A 12,271-nucleotide genomic window follows, 5' to 3' on the forward strand; every position below is an offset into this window, starting at 1 on the left:
AATTGGATTTGATTATTCTGAGCACAGACTGTGTGTTTTTGTGTCAAACAAAAGCAATTCTTCAGATATGTTCAAAAGAATCATTAAACCACTTGTTCAATGAAGACTGCAGAATACTGACAGATATAAAAAGTCAGAGTTAATCTCTTATTTTGGTTCAGTCCAACAATAAAAATTTGTCCTACCAAGAAATTGGGAAGAGTAGGATGGAAACTTCAGCACTTCCCCTCCCATCAAGGGCTCAAAAAAGTTCAGTGTCCCAAATAGGGTTTATTTTTATTTTTAATATATATATTATATATATATATATATATATATATATATATATATAAAATATATAAATATAAATATATAAAAAAATCAAGCAAGCAAGCAAGCAAGCTAAGACTTTTTAAAGTTATTTTGGATGAGTTTAAATCTTTAGGATGAGATGAATTGTACCTTAGTGTACTGAAGTCTGATAGCCTGGCTGAACTCTTATATATTATCTTTCAGAAATCCTAACAGCTGGCAAAGAGAGAGCCAAATTCTCTATCTTCAAAAAGGTTCCAGTAGAGACCAGTTCCAGCAGAGAAGTTCCAGCAGAGACCAGTTAGCCTGACACCAATATATGGGGAGATTCTAGAATATATACCTTGAAAGCAGTGCACTAGTAATAGAATTCAGCATGGTTTTGTTGAGAACAAATTATGCCAGATGAAGCTTATCTTCTAATTAATTTTCTTAAGTGTGTACGTGTGTACATGTGCAGGTGCCTTCAAGTCATTTGTTGACTCCTGGTGGCTGCCTGGACAAGTCCCCGCAGTTTTCTTGGCAAGATTTTTGTAAGTGATTTGCCATTGCCTTCTTCCTAGGGCTGAGTGTGTGTGACTGGCCCAAGGTCACCCAGCTGGCTTTGTTCCTAAGGTGGGCCTAGTACTCACAGTCTCCTGGTGTCTAGTGTGGTACCTTAATCATAACACCAAACTGGCTCTCCAATTTCCTGAATAGACTGCAGGAATGCAATGGACGTAATGTATCTTGACATCACCACAGCATTTGACAAAGCATTCCATTATAGTACAGGCTTTTAGCAAGCTTATTAAGTGTGGACTGGCATGACAATTAGGTAGGTACATAGCCTAAAATCATACCCAAAGAGTGCTCATCAACGGTTCTTCAAATTAGAGACAGAAATGAAGTCAGTGCCACAAAGATCAGTCTCTGTTGTTAAATGTTTTTATTAATGACTTTGATGAAGAAGCTGATGGAATGCTCATCAAATTTGCAGCTAACATGTAATTGGATGGCATAGCCAATGATCAAGAAGGCAGAAGAAAAATTCAAAATTATCTTGAAAAGTTGGAGAAAAGGCTGAAAGCAATAGAATTAAATTTAACAGTGTAAAGATGAGTGCAGATTTCTTCACTTAGCAAACAAAAATCAAATGCACAGGTATAGATAGGATGGGGGATATCTAGGTTGGTAATGGTACTGGTGAAAAATGTTTTGGAACAGGAGTTGACTGCAAATTGAATATGAGGTAATATTACTAATTAGTAATACAGTAGCCAAATTCTGTGTGGTTGTAGTGAAAATGCGTTAACATTTAGTGCAAAAGTGATAAAATTTTTCAGCCTGGACCTATTTTATTAATTTTACTTATTAATATTAATTTTACTAATTTAATTTTATTCATTTTATCCCCCTTATTTAACTTCTTTTAGTATTACTGATCTTTGATTGTAACAAACATTTGATTTGAAATATGAGGTAGTACTGTGAAGTGGCCGCAACAAATAAAAACACAATTTTAGGCCACATCAAAAGAAGTGTAATTTCCAAATTAAGGGAAGTAAATCAATCCACTTTATTCTGCTTTGGTGAGACTCTATCTCAAGTGCTGTGTCCAGTTCCAGTACTACATTTTTAAGAAGCATTCAAAAAACTTGGAAAAGATTCAGAGAAAGGTAACAAGAATGGTCAGGGAACTAGAAACAAAGTCACATGAAGAGAGACTTAAGAAATTGTTTAGCCCTGCAAAAAGACAACTGAGAGAGGATATGACGGTACTCATCAAATATCTGAAAAGGTGTCACACAGAAGATACCTCTCTTGTTTCAGACAGCAGTACACAGAGTAATGGATTACAGAAAGGAAGACTGCAATTAAATGTTAGGAAAAAACTTTTGAATAGTAATAACAGTATGAAACCAATTACCCAGAGGAATGTTGGGTTCCCCTTTATTCAACATGTTCAAGTGAAAGCTTAACAGTCACCTGGTGTGAGATACTCTTAGTTTCCTACCCAGAGCAAGGGGTCACACTTATTGGTCTAAATCGCCCCTTCCAACTCTAAGATGCTATAATTACAGCTAATCAAAGGCAGGGCTCTATGAAACATTGTAAAAGACAGGGACACTACATATTGAACTTTGGTAATTTTGGTCACTATGAATCAAGCTTGACTGTACCTGTACATCCCCAAACTCGCACAACCAAAACAAGGGAGAATGCTGTTAACTGTTTCACACAAAGCCAATGTTACTGTCCTATCATTTTGTATATGCTATTCTCAATGCTAACATGGCCTGAATTTTTATTGAAGACTAAAAAGAAAGACAAAGACCTACAACTGTTCTCTGAACCTGAATGAAAGCACATTGACTGAGTTGCATAGATCAGCTGATAAGAGTGTTGGTTTATAGATCAATTGGAAATTAATAAGGGATAATTCCTTACCTACATTTTTAATTTCCCTTATCCTTAAGATTTGGAATAGGTAAAGAGAAACAATTATTTTGTCCTTATCTGATGATAGACTACAAACTAAAGAAGCATGTCATCATACCATTACTCTTCTGACATGCTCTTTTCAATCACCCAGGGATTCTATCAATCTCTTTGCTAACCACTATTACCCCAGAATCTAAGTGTATCAGGTTTCAGCAGGATTAATAATGTCCCATTCGTGGACTGTAGTGTTCAAGGTTCTCATTCACATGCATCTCTTCCTTTGGTATTTCGCTGTCTCCTTCCAGTTTAACAGCAATTATCACAGAATCTGCCATTCACTTAATTGGGATTGAATCATTTGAATTCAATGGGACTTGAATATAAATGGCATACTTAGGGCAATTATGGGACATATTACCATCTGGATACAGTCCTGTGTAACTCTAATGTCAAGGGAAAAAGGCAACAAGAGGAAAAATCTGGTACAAACCTCTTACTAAAATGCAATGTTCAACTGTTTACAAGTCTTCAAGTTCACAATCTACTAGGATGGATAAAAAGAAATTTTTAAAATTTTAAGGTTTTTAAAACTAGCACCATAATTTTATTTCTCTCTATATATAATTATATTATTCCTAAAGAGCAACTAGATTCATATTACATAATCTAGATATAAGGATAAAACTAACCTTATAGTTAATATCTACACAGAATCAACGGTTTTATTTATTACTAGACAACCTGTGACCCATTGGGTCATTGTTTCAGAGATATTTCCTTACCTAAACAGAAAAACAGAATGACCAAGGGCAAAAAGCAGTGTGAATGTGAACGACTTATGACTTGCTCCCAGCTTCCCCACTGACTTTGCTTGTGGGAAGCTGATAGGGTGTGCCAGAAATTTTCCTCCCTCCCTTCCCACATATAATATAGGCTTGTGCCATTTGCCCTCCTCTCATGACCCTAAGGAGAGCCCCAGTGAAGCCGCTGCCGCCTCCTCCTCCTCAGCTGACCAGTGGAGCTGCCTGCCTCTTTTCTGGGGGGAGGTAGAAAGGGAGCTGTGGACCATGAGGAAAACCGCACCACCGCTCCCCATTTTGGCCTGTCCCCAAGGGCCCCCTCCCAAGAAGATTCACTCGTCGACCACCGGTACCCCCCAGCCAGCCCTACCTTGTCAGCAGGCATCCGAGTCACTCCCTCATCCTTTCCTCAATGCCCACCAACATTAAGAGACTTCAAATTTCTGTCTTGTTTCCAAAACAGCCAACCACCACTTGTTTGTCAGGTCTTGCCACCAGCTGATTGGACGCAGGGGACAGAGGTAGGCAGGAAAGAGGTTGGGGATATGCCATGACAATCATGTGACCTGGGATGACCACAGTGGTGCAGCAATATAGTAGTGCTGAAGCAGCCATAAATTTCCCAAATTTCAATCCCACGGGAGTAATGGGTTCTGGATTTTGGACGCATTCTGTAAGTTAGCCCATTTGAGGTACCTTGGTTAAAAAATTGTTGCTCTATGATGCACTGTTTTGCTCAGTTGAAGGTTATAGACACAAGAATTTTAGTAGTATATAGATACAGCATTTATATACTGTCCCAATCTACAGGCTCTGGATGGTGCACAATTTTATCAGAGTCATTGATTCAATACAGGGATTTCTATGAAAATGAAGATTTGATCATTTGTAAAATATGAATATTAACAATTCACAAAAATATAGGTATGTTATTTTGGGGTGCTACATTGTTTCTGTGAAAATGAACATGGACTTTTAAAAAATACTGTTTTTACCAGAATTAGCAGAATTTTGTTCGGTAATTTTATTGGAGCAATTCAAAAATGTAAATGGCACATGGTAAACTCTTTAATAATATCAATGTAAGTGCATGTGGATAAATTACATTATTACAGACCCATTAATGAAGAATATATTACTAAAATAATTTTACCTCCAAAAAGGAAAATAGTTCATTATTTGTGTGTTCCTTAGCCTTCTTTGTCACAGCCCCTACAGAATCCCCCCAGAGATATGTACGGCACCCGCTCTCCTAGGGTTCTGGAAGGCCATTAAGACCTAGCTCTTTTCACAAGCCTGGGGTTAGTTAGTTTGTGGAGCCCTTGTCCAGGCTGCTATGTTTTGTTAACTGTTTTAATTGTATATTTGATATGCTGTAACCTTTTTTCAAGAATGCAGAAAGCTGATCTAATAAATATTTTAGCTTTAATTTTATTGAAGGATATTTGTCTTATATTTGCAAACATATTAAAACTTAGTTACTACAGATCTTATTTGGATAAAAATGAAATAAAATGAGAGTCTGGGCTAAATAAATAATTTATCTGCATCTACGTCTAGATAAACACCCATAGATTTCAATGTTTCATTCTTCAAAAAACAATGCAATTTTAAGTTTTTGCATACATGTGTGACTATTTTAAATTAATCACACATAGACCAGTATTTATATGGAAATCAATCTTCCAAAGTTTAATCAGCCTTACTTCCAAGTGATTTGTGCAAGTTTGCAGGTTTAGACATGTAATTAGGACACCCTGATTACAGAATAACTGTAAGCCTGCTAAAGTGAATCAATGGGGAACTCTATGGTCCTTACAATTTTGACAGATGAGTAATGGCAGACATGTTTCTCTTAAAGTTAAGCTATTTACATTATGAATCTTCTTCTGTGTAAAGCCACAAGTGTTGGGTATGTACTAGGTTGGTGATTCTTAAGTTTGCTGGACTGAGTACTTACAAGATGGAGACATTTGAAAAGTTATGTGCAAATTTCTAGGAGTTATAGACTTGGTTCTCAGTTTATACTATGCGCTTAAGCCAAAATGCATTTGTGGCTTTGTTTTGCCTTAATGTTCTATACAATTCCAATCACTTTGATGTAAAACCATGCTTAGCTTAAAAAATGCATCCAGACATAAGATCATGAGGAAGATGAAGACCTTCTATTATCATTAGTCAAGTCAAGATAAGCCCTTTAGCAGAGACCCACTGCTGATTTACATTAGAATTGTGGCAAACATCTCCCACTTTTCTCATCAACTCAAGCTTGAGCCAGAAGAGCTATTAAAGTTTCATTTTGCATTTTATGACAAAATCATGAAAGGCTACATATATTTCACTGTGTGCAGGATTGTTTGTGTGCAATACAGGTAGTCCTCAACTTACGACCATTCATTCAGCAACCATTTGAAGTTACAGCAGGCCTTAATGAAGGGACTTACAACCGGTCCCAGAAGTTACGGCTGTTATAGTGCCTCCACAGTCATGTAATCAAAATTTGGGTGCTTGGCAGCCCACCCACACTCATGACCACAGGGGTGCTTCAGCTCCCCCCACCCATCTTCCCCCCATCTATGCTCTTTTGGCCCCCTGCTGCCCTGTGGTCTGCCACCCCAGCCGACCTTTGCTGTCTTCTTGTTCCTACTGCTGATGAGTTCCCAGCCTGGCCCTTCATGAGGCAGCTGCTGGCCATGTGAGGCTTTCTTCCCCAGGTTGTGCATGGCGGTTTCCTTCCAAGACCTGGGGAAGATGGCCTTATATGGCCAGGAGCTGCCTCATGAAGGGCCAGGCTGGGCACGCCTTGTCAGCAGTGGAAGCAAGAAGACAGCAAAGATCAGCTGGGGCAGTGGAGCTCTGGGGCTGGGCTTCACCCAAAGGGGTTTTTCGACGTGCCTTGGCTCTGGGCTACAAAAAGCACAGCACGAAGCCCAGCCCAGCCCAGCAGCCAGGCCCAGCACACCTCAGCAGCAGCAGGAGCAAGAAGATGGCAAAGGTCAGCTGGAGTGGAGGAGCGCAGCAGGAGCCTTCAAGTGCAGGGTGACGAGGGTGACTCTAGCTGAGACTGGGCTGGGGTAGCTTCCCAGGGCATGGCAAGCAGCCTCAGAGCTGTGTGGTTCTGGGGCTGCTTGCTGCCCCACAAGGCAGGGTGCAGGGTGGCCAAAAGGGCAGAGAAGGGGAGGAGATAGGCAGGTGGGGGGAGTTGGAGATAGTCCCTTATCTAAATGAGGCTTGGGGCTGGGAGGGACAAAGCTTGGAATGGCTTGGATTGGGGTGTGCCCTCGGCTAATGACCAGCAGAATTCACTTAATGACTGCAATGGGGAGTGCTAGGATTGCAGTTGCTAAGTGACGCGGTCATGTGACATTTCACTTTACGACTGCATCACTTAGTGATGGAAATTCTGGTCCCAATTGTGGCCGTAAGTTCAGGACTACCTGTAGCATGCTATACCATGAAGAGCCAGTTTGGTGTAGTGGTTAAGGCACCAGGCTAAAAACTGGAGACTGTGAGTTCTAGTCCTGCCTTAGACACAAAGCCAGCTGGGTGACCTTGGGCCAGTCACTCTTTCCCAGCCCTAGGAAGCAGGTAACAGCAAACCATTTCTGAAAATCCTTGCCAAGAAAACTGCAGGGACCAGTCCAGGCAGTCACCAGGAGTCAAGACTGTCTCAAAGGCACTTAAAAACAAACAACCCCCCCCCCCTCAAAGCATGAAATAATCGATACAGGTAGTTTGGAGATACAAGTAGTCCCGTTTAAGAATGAGTTTAGTTCCAAGGTCTGTCCTTAAGTCGGAACAGTATTATTGTATAATACTGTATTACTGGTATTGTGTAATTAACTTGAACCACTGTGTATTTAACTCAAATCATTGTGTATTTAACTCAAATTTTGCTATAATAGGCTCTGTTCTTAACTATGGGTTTTCTATAAATTGGGCATTCTTAACCCAGGGACTACCTGGGTTAGTGGATATTAAAGAGAACGAAGTCTGAAAATCGTTTGTTTGTGAGCACATACAGGGTAAAAAGGAGTAACAGATTGGGGACAACTTTATGAATTGATTCACATATTGTGCAAAACGTTATCCGTTTGGTGCTTGTTTAGTAATGTATTATATGAATCCAGCCACTATGATGTATGAACCATGATTTGTGATTTGGTATGATATAAAAAAAGCCAACTATGGTTCATTCAGATCATGGCTTAATACAACTCCAGTTGATGAGAACTGTTTAACTTCAAATATGATCCTGACCCAGGTAAACACGATTCCAGAAATTTTGAAATTATTGGATTAGAAACTAATTTTCTACACAATCCATAAGTAGACCACACAAATTGTCACAGCATCTTTTGATTTTATCAAAGCAAATAGATGGAAATATACAAAAAAAGTAAAAACTGAATCTCATAGTTGAGGTTAGAATTAAAGTTTAAATAATAAATTAGATTTTGAGGCTATTAAAAGGTATGTTATATCAGGTTTTCCAATGTTAGGTTTGTAATGCATGGCTGAAGTACATTTAATTCCTCTGAAAATCTTTACATATAATGTAGCAATTAGAAATATTATAAAATTTGCAAAAAATAAATGCAAGATGGAAAAAATTCTGTATTCATTTAAAAACAAATAACTACAGGAGCTTATTACAGCCTACTGAAAACTGAAGCACTGCAATATTGGTTCAGCCCTATTTTTTAAGGCTACTAAATCAAGGGCAAAAATCTGAATGACTAGTAGATGCAGTAACAGGATACCAAAACCTCTTGTTGCTACCCTTTTTGTAGCTGTCTGGATTTTTGCAGCCCAGATTTAGTAGTCCTATTATATTTCCCAAGCTTTCCTAAATGCCAATGATTTTTTCAGAGACATTTTTATAAACCTGGCTAGAAGACCATTTATGGCCTGCAACACAGGCAATCCAATAGAAAGATCCCCTTACAAGCTACATCTCCTGGAAAATGGAGTATTACACATCTTTTTTTTTTTAATATTCACCTTCTGATGCTATCCATATGGAACAGATTAGGTGAAGAATAGTCACTGTATTTTAACAAATAAGGTGTTTGACCTTTGACTAGTATATGGGACTACAGAGTTAAAGGGTCCACATAACTCTGTTTCTTTGTATCTCTTTAACAGGCAAATTGAAAATGTTTATTCAAAGTACAGTATGAGGAAAGCAATCAATAAATGCATCCCAGTTTATTGTGCTTGGCATATGAATACTACTATCCTATTAACCAAAAGAAACAGAATGACTGATCTAAAAGATACAGCAATACAATATAACCTTTAAGATATGAATAGAGCCAGAACTTTTTGAAAGAACCAAAATAGCCTGAAAGTATAGCTTCCAAACAACTTTTTCCTTTCAGCACTGCAGAGATTTCAGCTTCTACAGTTATGGAGTTACCTCCTCTAATTACATCTGAGTGAGAAACTTGTGGCCCTCTAAATGTTGCTTAACTACAATCTCTGCATCCCTTACCATTGATCAAGTTGTGTAGTTCACTGCTACCTACATACTATCTGCAGTAGATAGTATATTTGCACTATACTATATGGAATAGAGTATATGCCTAGAAGCCAGCAGGATGACTTTGGGTCATTTCTCTCTCTCAGCCCAACCTACCTCACAGGGTTGTTGTTGTGGGGAAAAGAGGAGGCGGGAGCATTAGCTATGTACACTGTTTTGAGTTGACCAAAAATAAAGGTGGGATACAAATCAAATAAACTACTTTAAACCTTGATACAGTGTTCCTCCTAATAATTTTTCTTTCAATAACATGAAGTATTGGAGAACAGTTGGAGAGAAAGACATAATTATTAGTGAAGTAAAAAAAACAATGTGAGCACCTGTGCTTCTTATGTTTTAGCACCTTTTAGGTCCAATTTTTATTTTCGCTATCAAAGCATGGAGCTGCTAACTGAAGATAGATGACTAAGGATACAGTCTGTGAAATCTAACTACATCAGTTAGCATCAACAGGGTCACCCAGTTTACCCTAATCCGTTTAACTAGTGCAATCCTCTGGTTTCGAAAGAGTCTAATCCCCATGAGCACTTTTTCATTGAGGTTTGGAAGGGTTCAACAATGTTCAGTCTGCACAAGCTGAAGAATGTTTTTCTAAGGTAAATTCAGAGATGGCTGTAGTTTTAATATCCAATCTAAGTGGGCGTGATAGTTTAATAACTCATTTAAAAATAATATATGCTATAGACTATCTACAATTATATGTAAATAAAATCTGAAACTGGAAAAAAACACCTGCATTTTAAGTTAGGTGTCAGCTCCCTTACATGCTCTGTCTCAGAGTTTTGAGTACTAACTATATTTCCCTGAAAGATAACAAGATAGGATATGGTTACATGTTTGTTCTCTAGCCTTAGAATATTCTAATAGGGCTGGCAGATCTGGAGTGCAAAAGTACAGATAACTACTTGATGGGAGCCCAGATACTGTATATTATGGTCACCTTAAGGTTGCCTGTAATTTTGCAGCCCATATCTAGTAGAATCTTTGGAAGCTCTAATTCTAAAAGGACTTCTTTATATGCTTAACACAATATAACTGGATGTTACATTAAATTGTTTAATATTTAGAATATTAAACAGATTATATCATTAATAACCAAGATTTACTTCATTTAATATAACTCTCCTTACTGTGGTCATAGATTACCATGCTAGGCAGGTGAAGTACAAAAAATGAAACTTGAGCAAAAGTGAAACCAAACCCCCCAAAAGCTGAAACAACTTCGCTTCAGATAGGCTCAACCTTTCACAATATACATATACATATACACATACAGAGAGAGAGAGATAGAGAGAGAGAGATAGAGCGCGACCTGAGAGGGAAAACAATTTGTTCAAGAATACAGGTTTGATCCAAAGTACTTTATTACAAAGGAACTCTGAAGGCTTTTTAATCTCAATGCACATTTTGGGCAGGTCTTTATAATTTAAAACCACTGAGCTTAAAATTTACATTAAATCGTCTTCTGACAAATGACCCTGGAAACATCTGGCTATGTGGAACTCTAGAAACAGAGAGGAAGAACGGCAGAGAGTGCAGATCCAAGCATCCAAGCTTGACCAGGCTGCCCCAACCCTGTCAACAGTGCCAGGGAACTCCCTGACAGGAGAGGGGCGGGAAAACCCAAGCGGGTTCTGGGGTTGGGCCGCCAAACTCTTCCTTACCTAGGGCTGGGTGACCAAGCTGCGTTGCGGGGGGGGGGGGAGTTGGGGTGGAGGGCAAAAGCGAACACAATGAGAGGCTGGAAAAAACGGGGTTGACTGCCACGGCAAGCTACTGTCACCACTGCAGCCGAGCGGGACACCCGCGCCCGAAGCCACACCAGCCGAGGCAAGGCAGGCTCGCGCGAGGTGGCGATTCGCACCACGACTCAGGCCACGGAGGCTTCTCACTGCCGGAGGAGAGGAAGGGGCCTCCCGCCCGGTCGCGCCAAAAGGGGGAAGACGCCCGCGTGTGCTCTCCCGGGGCCGCTTCCCTCTCCAGGCGCGGAGGTCAAGAGGGCGGCGGCGGCGGCGGGAGAGCAGGATTCCCGCTACCGCCCCCTCCCCGGAGCCCTGGACGGCCGCCGAGTCGTCCCCTCCCCGCGGAGGAAGCGCGGCGGCGGCGCCGTTCCCTCCGCCGCTCGCTCGCTCGCCCGGCCGCCGTCTCCATCCGCCATTATTCTTTGTTCCTCGCGCGGGCCGGCAGCGGCCGGGCTCGGCGGGAGAGAAGCGGCTGCGGGGAAAGAGGCGCCTCCATTTTAAAATAAAGGCCACCCCGGGGCGGAGGGGGAGACGGCCCGGCGCTGCTGGTCCCGCCAAGCCGGGGTTCGGCTCTCCCCTCCTTCCTTCCTCCCTTCGCTCGCTCCCCCCAACCGCCGTCTCCCCACCGACACCCGCCCCCGAGGCAACCCCGCCTCAACGGCCGCGCCGCTGCTGGTGCTGGTGGTGGCGGCCCTATGGCTGCCGCCCCTCCCTGTTTTTCTTCTCGGGCTGTTAGTCGCCTTCCTTCCTTCTCTTTGCTTTTCTCCTCTTACCGGCTACAGGCTGCTCCGTCACTGCTTTCGTTCGCGCCTAGGCTCTCGCCGCAGTTTTATTCTCTCCCCCACGTAACACACCGCGTCAAACTACACCTCCGCCGCGTCACTCACATAACACACACACGCTCTCTCAGGCTCTCCCAGCCCCGGCGACAGGCAGGCAGCAGCGGCCGACTGCGAGGGAGAGAGAGGAGCCAGCCAGGGAGCAAGCGCCGCCGAGCATGCCTCGGCTCTCCTCCGCCCCCGCCCCGCGCACGCCCCCTCCCTCCTCTCCGCGCACGGAAAGAACCGAACGGCCCCCACGGAAACGCCCGAAGGGGCTGAGCGGCCGCGGCGGAAAAGAACGACCGAGAGACTGCCCGCGAACGGGCGCGGAGCGAGGGCGGGCGCCTGCGGTTAAAGCGGGAACGAGCGCGCAGACATTTTTAGCGGTTCAGTCCGACCGAGAAAGCGCAGGTTTGCGTTCCTGATCCAAGAGGAGGGCAGGACTAAGAGAAAGAACACGCCTCCCGGGCTGCTTGTTTTCTTGGCAGAGGGGAATGCCCCTCGTTTGCCCGATAACCCTCCGCCCCTCCCGTGGCAGCCGAAACAGAGGCTGTGTGTCAGTGCCAGGGGCACAAATTTCCGAAAGGAGACGAGCAAATCCGAAGACAGCAAGAGGCCGCCCGGCGAATAAGGCTCTTCTCTCTCGCC

The 12,271-nt window shown here is 42.2% G+C and overlaps 1 protein-coding gene across 2 annotated transcripts in view; it reads right to left on the reverse strand.

The window, feature by feature from the left end:
* The window catches only part of CREB1 (cAMP responsive element binding protein 1), a 59,379-nt gene extending 47,559 nt beyond the window's left edge, over positions 1-11,820 (reverse strand). The window contains exon 1 of one of the 2 annotated variants that reach the window (XM_007433717.4): positions 11,576-11,820. The gene's annotated coding sequence lies outside the window, so the exon portion shown is untranslated. The remainder of the gene's footprint in view (positions 1-11,575) is intronic. The other variant, XM_007433718.4, reaches the window with a different exon arrangement.
* Positions 11,821-12,271: the final 451 nt, after the last annotated feature.

This window comes from Python bivittatus, unplaced genomic scaffold, assembly GCF_059951505.1.
Source record: "Python bivittatus isolate LINGU-HERP-01145 unplaced genomic scaffold, Pbiv_v1 ctg000200_np1212, whole genome shotgun sequence".
Lineage (NCBI taxonomy): Eukaryota > Metazoa > Chordata > Lepidosauria > Squamata > Pythonidae > Python > Python bivittatus.